Below are 10,094 nucleotides of genomic sequence, written 5' to 3'. Positions count from 1 at the left end.
TGGGGTCATGTGACATCATCATCAGTTTATGGAAATTGCAAATTTTCGATATAAATGAAATTTCAAGATTAATAGATATGGGGACCATATGAATTTTAGAAGCCCACGTGGACAAGACTCTAACCGACATGGAATATATTATAACAGAAAAAGAAAACCTACAGGGGAGTGAGACGCCAATTGAGGGGGGCTCCACCCTTGGTGCTTTTGGAGCTACTGTACGCACACGATAGAATATATAGATATTATAATTTTTGGTGTGCGTCTGTGGGAAGAAGCTAGCAGGTCACGAAACAAGTCAGAGGGGGTTGCCCTCGTGTTTTGGATACTGTCAAGTTTGAAAAAAGAAGCTAGCAGGTCAATTTTATTATTCAATGAACTGCAATATATATTTTATCATTGTTTCGTCGAATATTATTATGAGAGGCTAAACTTTTATACTGCCTGGGTTTGGATGATTACTTTGTAGACTCGTTTTATTTTCAGTTTTGGATTATTTATTGATTGGTTCATGTTTTGGTAAAGTTTTTATTTTATTTGGTTGTGATGCATATACGTATTTTGTATTAATTTATTATCAATTTATTGTTCCATATGTGTCTTTGTGAATGTCTTTCATGTATGGATGCATATTAGGTTACTTACTGTGTGTTTGTAACTAGTTTATGGTATATAGTTAACGTATTCCATAGGAACGGAAATTGAGAGTTTAGAGATACCTTATATTCTGTCACTTGAGAGACCGGGAGGTAATTAAGTGTCGTCTGTTTTGGTCTTTTGCGGGTTTGGGTAGTGATTGCACGGGAGTGAGTTACCCTAGATTCCTTTAGATTCTTACAGATCCGAATTATAACCGAATTAAATAAAAATACCCCTTTACGCTTTAGGGTGTTTTGTGATTAAAAAGACCGGGAGGTGATTTAATCTTTGGGTACCTTAGCATAGTTAATTAAGGTGAGGCCGGGAGGAGATCCGAACCATTAACCGTTGAGCTTTACATGATATTTAGGGTTCTTAGGTATTGTTGGTGAGACCGGGAGGAGATCTAGCGTACTTTAGTTATTCCTTAAATTTCATATTTTTAGAATACGGTACCGATCATAAATCCAATTCCGAAAGTTTACGAGTTGACTAGTGGGATTCCTTACCTAGGTAGTTGTTTCCCTATTTGAGTTCCAGTCCGATTTTTTTTTCGTGTCAGTTTTAGTTTAAGTATTTTTTTTAGCTTATAGTTAATAAATAAAAAAACACAAAAAAGAAAATCAATTAAATCAATTTATTTAAGTTATTAGTCAGAGTCTAGTTTAGGTGTCGCTAGTGTCCTGTGGGTTCGACATCGGGACTTCGTTAGGCTTTAGTACAGTTGATAGGTACACTTGCCTGTCTAGTGGTCTAGCATTAGGATAGTCTAGATTTATAAATTTAAAACTAGAGTGTCTAGGTTAGGTTAAGTTTTTAATAGACCGTTTCAGCACATCAATATACTCGTACTATATGTGCGAGATAGCAACGGGAAAGACCCTCGGACATTGTTTGAAGCTACTCCAAATAAAAAAGGTGAATGCGCTCCAAACTTTACAAACTTGTTTACAACGAATCGAATGAATTAAAAAGTTTACATGGGACTACGTGTCTTTAAAACATTATAAATAAAAGTATAAGCACTAGCCCTCAGGCTATTGTATACGTTTATCTGGATCCTTAGATATGTGGTAAATGTGGTGGGCACACCACACCACACCTGGTCACAATTACGTTGTCCTGTGGGAAGCATGACCATGTGTATACCAATAGGTACTTAACTAAGTCGAACGCTGCGGTGTTTGCTGAGATATTTAGTGTAGAGTCTTAAGTTTATAATTGTGTTTTGTTTTAAAGCTTGATTATCCTAAGCCACGATGGGTCGGACGTAAGTTATGTCTCGAGGGGTAATAAAGTAAAAGAAAATATTAGCGTCAGCATATTCACCAGCATATGTTGCTGACATATTTTCTAAACAGTTTGCAGGTAATCAGGATTAGAGTTTGGAAAGACGAAGTGCTCAAGATATCTGATGCCTTGGATCTTTTTGTTAAAACTTATAATATATAAAGTGGTGGTTTGTAATGAAACAAGTAAATATTTTTGTAAACACTAACAGGAACTTTTAAATCCCGCCTTTTGTTAATGTAAATATTATATTTAAATCCACATTTTATAAGCTTTACACCGTTAACTCTGATATATTTACAAATGTGGTACCAACTGTTGGTCGCACTCCCAGCCCTAAGATGGGGGTTTGACAACGGATCAATCAGGGGTTCCTCAGAAGTCACCCGCGGAAGATCCCATCACCCGCATAACTTAAGTAAGAGGAAGATTAAGAAAAAAACTCTAGAGACTACCTGCGGGTCACGTAGGAGTCCCTCAGAAGTCATCCGCAAGATGTCCCCCTAATGCGCGAGATGACAGAAGAGTGACGTCAGCAAATTGGTTGTAACCAACCTCCTTCTAGAAGATTTACGTGAAAATTCCCTCTTAGAAAGCACGTGATATATCAGCCAATTAGGAGAAGACAGCTGGCAAGGTTGTTATAACCATGCACATGGCCAGTTGTCTCGTCCTGTCATAAGCAAACACGTGTCCAGTTTGTTACAAAGAGCATCTTCTAGAAGAGGACATCTGTACCAATAATATTCCCCTAATCATCGGCTATAAATACCCTATCCGTCATCATAAGGTAGGTATTCACACTTCACATATTACATTAATCACTTAAAATACTTTCTCTCTCTAGAATTGTACTTATTCTCACGTTGGAGGGTGGTTACGGGAAGACCCCACTCTTGTCCTTCCCGTAACGAGCTCACGGTGTTCTGTTTTGCAGGTTTCCGTCGCTGGACTTGTGGAGCATTTACTAGTATTGACGTGATGCTCGTTACTTGACCCATATCCAGTGAAATCATCGATCTAGCCTATTCATGTTTAGATTTGTGCTTCTTCAATGAATATGATTACAATACTTATTTATATATCATACTCCCTCCGTCCCATAACAAGTGTCATGGTTTGAAAAACACAAATTTTAAGAAACTTTGAATTATTGCACTTTTTGCTTGACAAATGATTATAATGCCCCTTACATATATAAAAAGACAAAATTTAAAAAGTTTCAATGATTGTATTTGTGTAAGGGTAAACATGGAAATTAGTTAATAAATTTTAAAAGTGGACATTTAAAATGGGACAAACTAAAATGAAAATGTAGGCACTTTCAAAAGGACGGAGGGAGTAGTAAATAATTGACAACTAAAAGATCGAACGGCAAATTTCTCTCTTCTATAGTTTTAACTCTTAAATTGACACAATTATACCTATTATACCAAAATAGACGAGGGAAAACAACTAAAAAGAAACCAAACTAAAAAGAAACCAAACTGATAAACGGCAAAGATTGCTGCTTTTTCGTAGTCGAAGTAAGACGATAAAATAAAAGAAGAAACAAGTATACGGGGTATTGATCGGCTTTTTAAACTAAAGCACTAGGACTTTATATAAAGCCAGCATGAATAATGCATATGATTGCATGCTACAACAAATTTCTATTCTGCCTAGTTTAATATATCTTAATGTAAGTTTCAAATTTTTGTATTAGTTTATTTACTTGGTTTAAATAAATATTTAAGTTTTAATTAGTTTATAACCTCGTTGTCACTTTATTTGTTTCGAGATTTTTTTATTGTTTATGTTCTTTTATGAAATATATAACTATATTCATGTTTTTATGATGTGGAGAGATTTAAATAGTATGTATAACATGGTTCTTGTTGTAAAAATAAATAATATTATGCAATTATGAACATTAAGTTGAAATTTGGAAAGCTCCGGCGGATTAACTCACTTGACCCGTTTTTAATTTTTTTACAAATTGTGTTAAGTGTCATATGGTCGAGTATTATATGCCAAAAAATTTTGAGTTACTAAAACATAAAATAACTTTTATAATTAAATATAATTGTTTACATAATTGTACAGTAACAAAAAAAAATTCGGGTTAAAGAGAGTGTATTTGGATTCGGTTGTCTAATATGATTTTGGGCTCCTGTTGTGTTCAGGTTTGTATCAAATTTCCGAATTTGTATGTAGTTGGACCCCGACTTGTTTAGCATCTAGAATTGCCATCTTAAATTTATCGAGTAAAATGATTGATAGACTAAGATATCTCTAAAACCATATTTAAAATAAGATCTCTAAAACCACACTTAAAAATAAAATTGAAATATGTGTTGCAATCAAATGATAATAGTGAGAAAATTATAAGTTGTACAAATTTCATATTTGTATTTCCAAAACCGTCATTGTGCTTAGCACGTGAAATATAAAAACCATGTTGTCAAACATCATGTAAAGGTCAAAATCGAACCGGCCAGAATGACAACTACGGAGATCATCCTTCAAGTCTTCAAATGTTCATTTTAACCCCTTGACTTCTTATACCAGTTATTTTTATGCAATTGGGCTTTATATAATTATATGTGCTTTTTATTAAAATATGTTTTACTATATGTTATTTTATAGAGAGCTTGCTTGTGTATAAACTTTGTTTCAGACAAGTTGCTTCTATTATCAAGTGATGGGCAGCTTTGTATCAAACATATTTCTATATCTATTTCATTTGAACAACTTGTATCAAGGTACAATGAGCTCAAACTGTGAAAACAAACCGCTTGATTTGGTTTTAAAATTCAGCGATTCGGTTTCGGTTTCCAACAACATTAGCACTTTGTAAAATTTCCACGTTCAACTTGGGACGAAACAAGTCTTTATCTTATAAATCTTTAATTAAGTCATCCTCATTGTTTAATGACTTCCGAACTGTTTATTAAGCTGGTCATAAATTTAAGTTTGCTACTTGAAACCCGAACGACCATTTGTCTCAAATCACAAGTTTATAGCGTCAATACGAGTTGAGGTACTTGTATTACAACACCATGAAACCTCTAAACTCAAAGTCTACAACACGGAAAATCATGCCTTATAGATTTGATCATCACATCGAGACACACTAGCATCCCAGTGCTTAGATAGACGACCATGTAGAAAGCCCAACACTAAAACCGACTGCATAATCAGTTCGATTTGAGGCCATTTGAACCAACCAATTGAAATCACAAACCAAACCAGATGGTTAGACCGAACCTACTTTAACTATTATTCTTTCGAAGTCTTATTTTCCTATTCATTATTTATTAATAGTAGGTTGCACATATATTTTCATTTTTAAGTATTTATAATTTTTTCTTGAACGACCAACCGAATCCACTAAATGAGCTACTAACTTCACCACATCGGGATACGCTCATTTTTTTTATTGTTGAACGGGGACAACGGAGGAAACGTTGTAGTTTTTTTTTTACTTTTTTTGTTTTTGATTTATATTTTGAGTTATCATTTTTTTGAATTTTTCTAGGGTTTTTAACTTTTTATTAAGATCACAAATCCCATAAAAATTTCCAAAAAAATCATAACTCAATACATAAATCAAAAACGAAAAAAAGTAAAATAACTAAAGTGTTTCCTCCGTTGTCCCCATTCAACAAAAAAAAAGCATATGAGAAATGAACTGAAATCGAAAAGACGACGAAAACGAAACAAAAAATCAAAACTGAACCGAATTGATCGAAACTTGGTCCGAGCCAAAACCTGAACCGAACTAATCGAAACTTGGTCCGAGCCAAAACAAACCTGAACCGAACTCGTTCCAATCCAAAACCTAAACCAGTTTTGACCCGTTCCGACCTTGACTCATTCCGACCCGAATCAAAACAACCATTTTTTTAACTAACCAATTCTAACCCTAACTTGTTTCGACCATAATCCATTCCGACCCATGACCCGTTTCAACCTAACCCAACCCATTTGCCACCTCTACATATACATAGAACGCCAAGACACTCTCCCTTACCACTACACCAACAGCTCATTGGGTTTTAAGTATAATTTATCATGTTATCCTGTTTATAATGAAAGGTAAGGTATAATATGTTTTTGTGGGAAGGAAACATTTATAAGTAGGTAGTGGCATGTAGATAGATAGTAGAAGGAGTCGTTGTGTAATATATTTACCATAAAGGCATAAATAAACGACCCATAAACCCCTAAAATTAAATTAACTGCTTCAAATTCAACGCATCAATCATCGATTCAATTCCAAAGTATTATTATCAAATCCCTAATTGACTGCTTCGGTCACTCAATTCATCAAATCTCCTGTGTTTCTGGACCTCTCTTTATTATTATTATTATTATTATCATCATCAATGGTGGTGGTTTCGAGTGGTTTAAGTGGCTCCGGTGTTCTACATAGTAATCTTCCTTGTAATCTCCGTCGGGATGTTGTTATTAATCCGATTGGCGTCAGGGGATTGATTTCTGTTAGAGCATCGGGTCCGGTAAACCCTAGGTGTGAGTTTGCGTTGGATCGAAACGACGACGTTGAGTCTCCAGTGAGATCGTCATCAAGCGTTTCAGCTCTTCAAGCTCTCAAATTCTCCGCTGGAGACAGTCAGTTTTCATTTTAGATTATTATTATTATTATTATTATTATTTGAATTGAACTATAAGCAGTGTTGTAAACATCGCTCCGTTAGTTCGGTGTTTGGATTTTTGAAACCGTTCGGTTTTGGTTTTTGTCATTTGAGCTTGGAAATTTTAGTTTGAAAATAATGAATTTAGGTTAAATAATTTTCTTAACTGTTAACTAATAGACTATTATACATTTGGACAAAAGTATTTGTGTTATATGTTTATTAAATTCTTTATAAATTACTTAATAAAAAAAATTCTAGAAATTCGGTTCAGTTCGGTTTTGTTTTTTTGGGTTTTATAACATGCAACACCAAAATCGAGCCGTTAGTTCGGTTTTTACAAAAGCATAAAACCAAACCGTCATTTTTTGTTTCGGTTCAGTTTTTTGGTTTTGGATCAGTTCTTTTGGTTTCTTGCACATCCCTAGGATGCCGAGGTGAGTTTCTCCGGCTCGGCCAACATTACGCAGAATCAGTCAAACTGATTGGATCAGCTGCTTCTTTTTACCAATTTTAGTTGTTTTTCACGGGGGAAGCTTGGAAGACGAGAATTAAATGATACTATTACTATGTCTATAATATTAAAAATTGAATATCAATTTTTGAACATGTATCCTTTTTTAATTCATATTGATATTCACATATTTTGTTATAAATTTTAATAATAAACTTATGGTATTTGACATATAATTTCCCGAATTAATTTCTTAATAATTTACCACATCCAAGTGGCGAGTACTCGACCCCTGAGCTGAGTACTCACAAAATTAAGACATATGTACTAATATATACTCATATGGTTCTATTTTGGAAGTATTTTAAGGTTTTGAGATTGCAAACTGCCCAAGTTTGGTAATTTTTTTAATAGATCATCTGGATTGAACATTTGAAGTTTTGAACCTGATTTTACGAGAATTTACGTGCTTATGTTATCATAATCTTGTTTATTTATAAATAAAGTTGATAGATTCACGTGGAAAACAACGGTTTTTATGGTGTTTTGATTTTGTGTTTTGGTGAACTTGATAGGGTATACAAAAGAAAGGAGCAGTCTTATGGTGATTGGGCTTAGTTTTCATACAGCACCAGTTGATATCCGTGAGAAGCTTTCGATTCCAGAAGCACAATTGCCACAAGCGATTAGTGAGTTGTGTGCATTGAACCATATAGAAGAGGCTGCTGTTCTTAGTACTTGTAACAGGATGGAGATCTATGTTGTGGCTCTCTCCCAACATCGTGGAGTTAAGGAAGTGACCGAATGGATGTCCAAGGTACTTATAATATTCTAATAAGTTGTAGATTCATGTTATTGACCTCGTGGATTGGTAGATAACTTTGTTTGACTTTGGACGCTCATTTTCAAATTGATCATCTGATTATTGTGACTTGCAGTTTAATGGTTGGATAATCATTTTCGGTTGTTTATTACCTCGTTAGTTAGGAGGTCAAGTAATTAGTTTATGATAATCAGATTAATACTAACTGCAATAAAATTGATATTCAAAGGGTAAAGTAAATTACCTAATTACCCCTTTGCTACTCCCAACCCACAAAAAAATTGTCTTTTTTATATGAATATTCATTTCAATCATAACATTTAAAATCCATAACATTTAAAATTTTTAAACATCCAGTATTTGCAGTCTGTTTTATCGTTGCTAATTATTTAATTCTGAAAAAAAGCCACATAATTACTTTCAATACTTAAATCTAAGCATTTAGTATAATATTGTCATAATGGAAGTGATAGTAATTTAATTTTTTTTTGTTTTTCATATTGCAGGTTAGTGGTGTTTCTGTTTCAGAGATTTCTCAGCATCAATTCTTGCTTCACAACAAAGACGCCACAAAACACTTATTTGAAGTATCCGCGGGTCTCGATTCTCTCATTCTAGGCGAAGGTCAAATTCTTTCTCAGGTCAAACATGTAGTCAAAGTAGCACAAGGAGTCCCCGGTTTCGATAGAAAGATCAGCGGGCTATTCAAGCACGCAATCACAGTAGGCAAACGGGTCAGAACCGAGACCAGAATCTCTTCCGGGTCAGTGTCCGTTAGCTCGGCCGCTGTAGAACTCGCACAAATGAAAATTCCTGAATCTTCGTTTGATTCCGTGAGAGTATTAGTAGTCGGGGCGGGCAAAATGGGAAAACTCGTGATCAAACATCTGGTCGCTAAAGGCTGCACGAAAATGGTGGTTGTTAATCGAACCGAAGATAAAGTCAATGCGATACGTAACGAGTGTGAGAACATCGACATCGTTTATCAGCCGTTTTCCGAGTTATCATCTTGTGCTTCGGAGTCTGATCTTATCTTCACGTGCACGGCTTCTGAAACACCGTTATTTTTTAAAGAACAAGTCGAGACGTTTCCTACTTCGACTTCACAAAGTCGGATGTTTATTGACATATCCGTTCCAAGAAACGTGGAGTCATGCGTGTCGGATCTTGAAACCACACGTGTGTATAACGTTGATGATTTGAAGGAAGTTTGGAAGCTAACAAAGAGGATCGTTCACATAAGGCGTTAGAAGCGCAACAAATAATATCAGAAGAAGTGCACGAATTTGAAGCGTGGAAAGACTCGTTAGAGACGGTTCCAACATTAAAGAAACTGAGGGCATATGCTGAACGGATTCGAGCAAGTGAGTTTGATAAATGTATAGAGAAAATGGGTGATTTAACGAAAAAGAAAAAGATCGTGATTCATGGGTTAAGTAAAGGTATAGTTAATAAGTTACTCGAGGGTCCGATGCAGCATTTAAGGTCGGATGAAACTGAAGGTCGAACGTTGGATGAGATTCTTGAGAACATGCACGCGTTGAACAGGATCTTCGGGCTTGGTACCGAGATCTCTGTTTTAGAGGAAAAGATTCGGTCTAAGATGGAGAAGGTGAAAAGTTAACTCTGAATTTGTAAGAATCATATGATTCATAGTATCCTAGTACGGATCCATTTGTTTTGGAGGTAACAAGTTGAGTTTTATACTGATTTATTTATACGGTAATAAAGTGAGATGACTTGCCCAATTGGGGGTCTTCCAAGGGTTTGTAATGAGTGTTTTTTATAACATTGTTAAATATTTTTTTCTTTTAAAATGACTTATTTTTTATATTTTTTCGATGTTTCCATAATAGCATGACTCTTAGAGCACCTCCAATGTCATGTTCAGTTTTAACTCAAAATTCTGAACCGGACAAATACCCATTGAAGGTGATGTTCAGTTTAAAGCATATTCACAAAATTGAATGAAAGCAAATATGATAAGTGGGCCCAATGTAATTGATATTCAATTTTCACTTAAATTTTGAAACCAATTTCAACCCCCACTTTAATTATCTTTCTTTATGTATTAAAAATAAATTTTTTTGTTTGTTTTTACTTTCAACGGTAAAAAGTATTATTTGTTTCTAAGCTCACATACCAACGGTAACCATCTTAATTTTTTTTAAATGCAGTAACCATCTATAAATATTTAAATATTATGAAATACACATAATAAGATACTTATAAAAGCATTTAATTTTTTAAA

General features: G+C 34.5%; 1 pseudogene across 1 annotated transcript; it reads left to right on the top strand.

The window, feature by feature from the left end:
• Positions 1-6,160: 6,160 nt before the first annotated feature.
• On the top strand, positions 6,161-9,627 carry LOC143536521 (glutamyl-tRNA reductase 1, chloroplastic-like; annotated as a pseudogene). The gene is made up of 3 exons (XR_013135901.1): positions 6,161-6,543; positions 7,596-7,837; positions 8,350-9,627. The product of XR_013135901.1 is annotated as a glutamyl-tRNA reductase 1, chloroplastic-like (transcript).
• Positions 9,628-10,094: the final 467 nt, after the last annotated feature.

Source organism: Bidens hawaiensis, unplaced genomic scaffold, assembly GCF_021521415.1.
Source record: "Bidens hawaiensis isolate Kalapana, Puna unplaced genomic scaffold, B.hawaiensis_p1.1 tig00010811_1, whole genome shotgun sequence".
NCBI lineage: Eukaryota > Viridiplantae > Streptophyta > Magnoliopsida > Asterales > Asteraceae > Bidens > Bidens hawaiensis.
The sequence above is the reverse complement of the archived record's forward strand: the minus strand, read 5'-3'. Positions and strand labels throughout refer to the sequence as shown.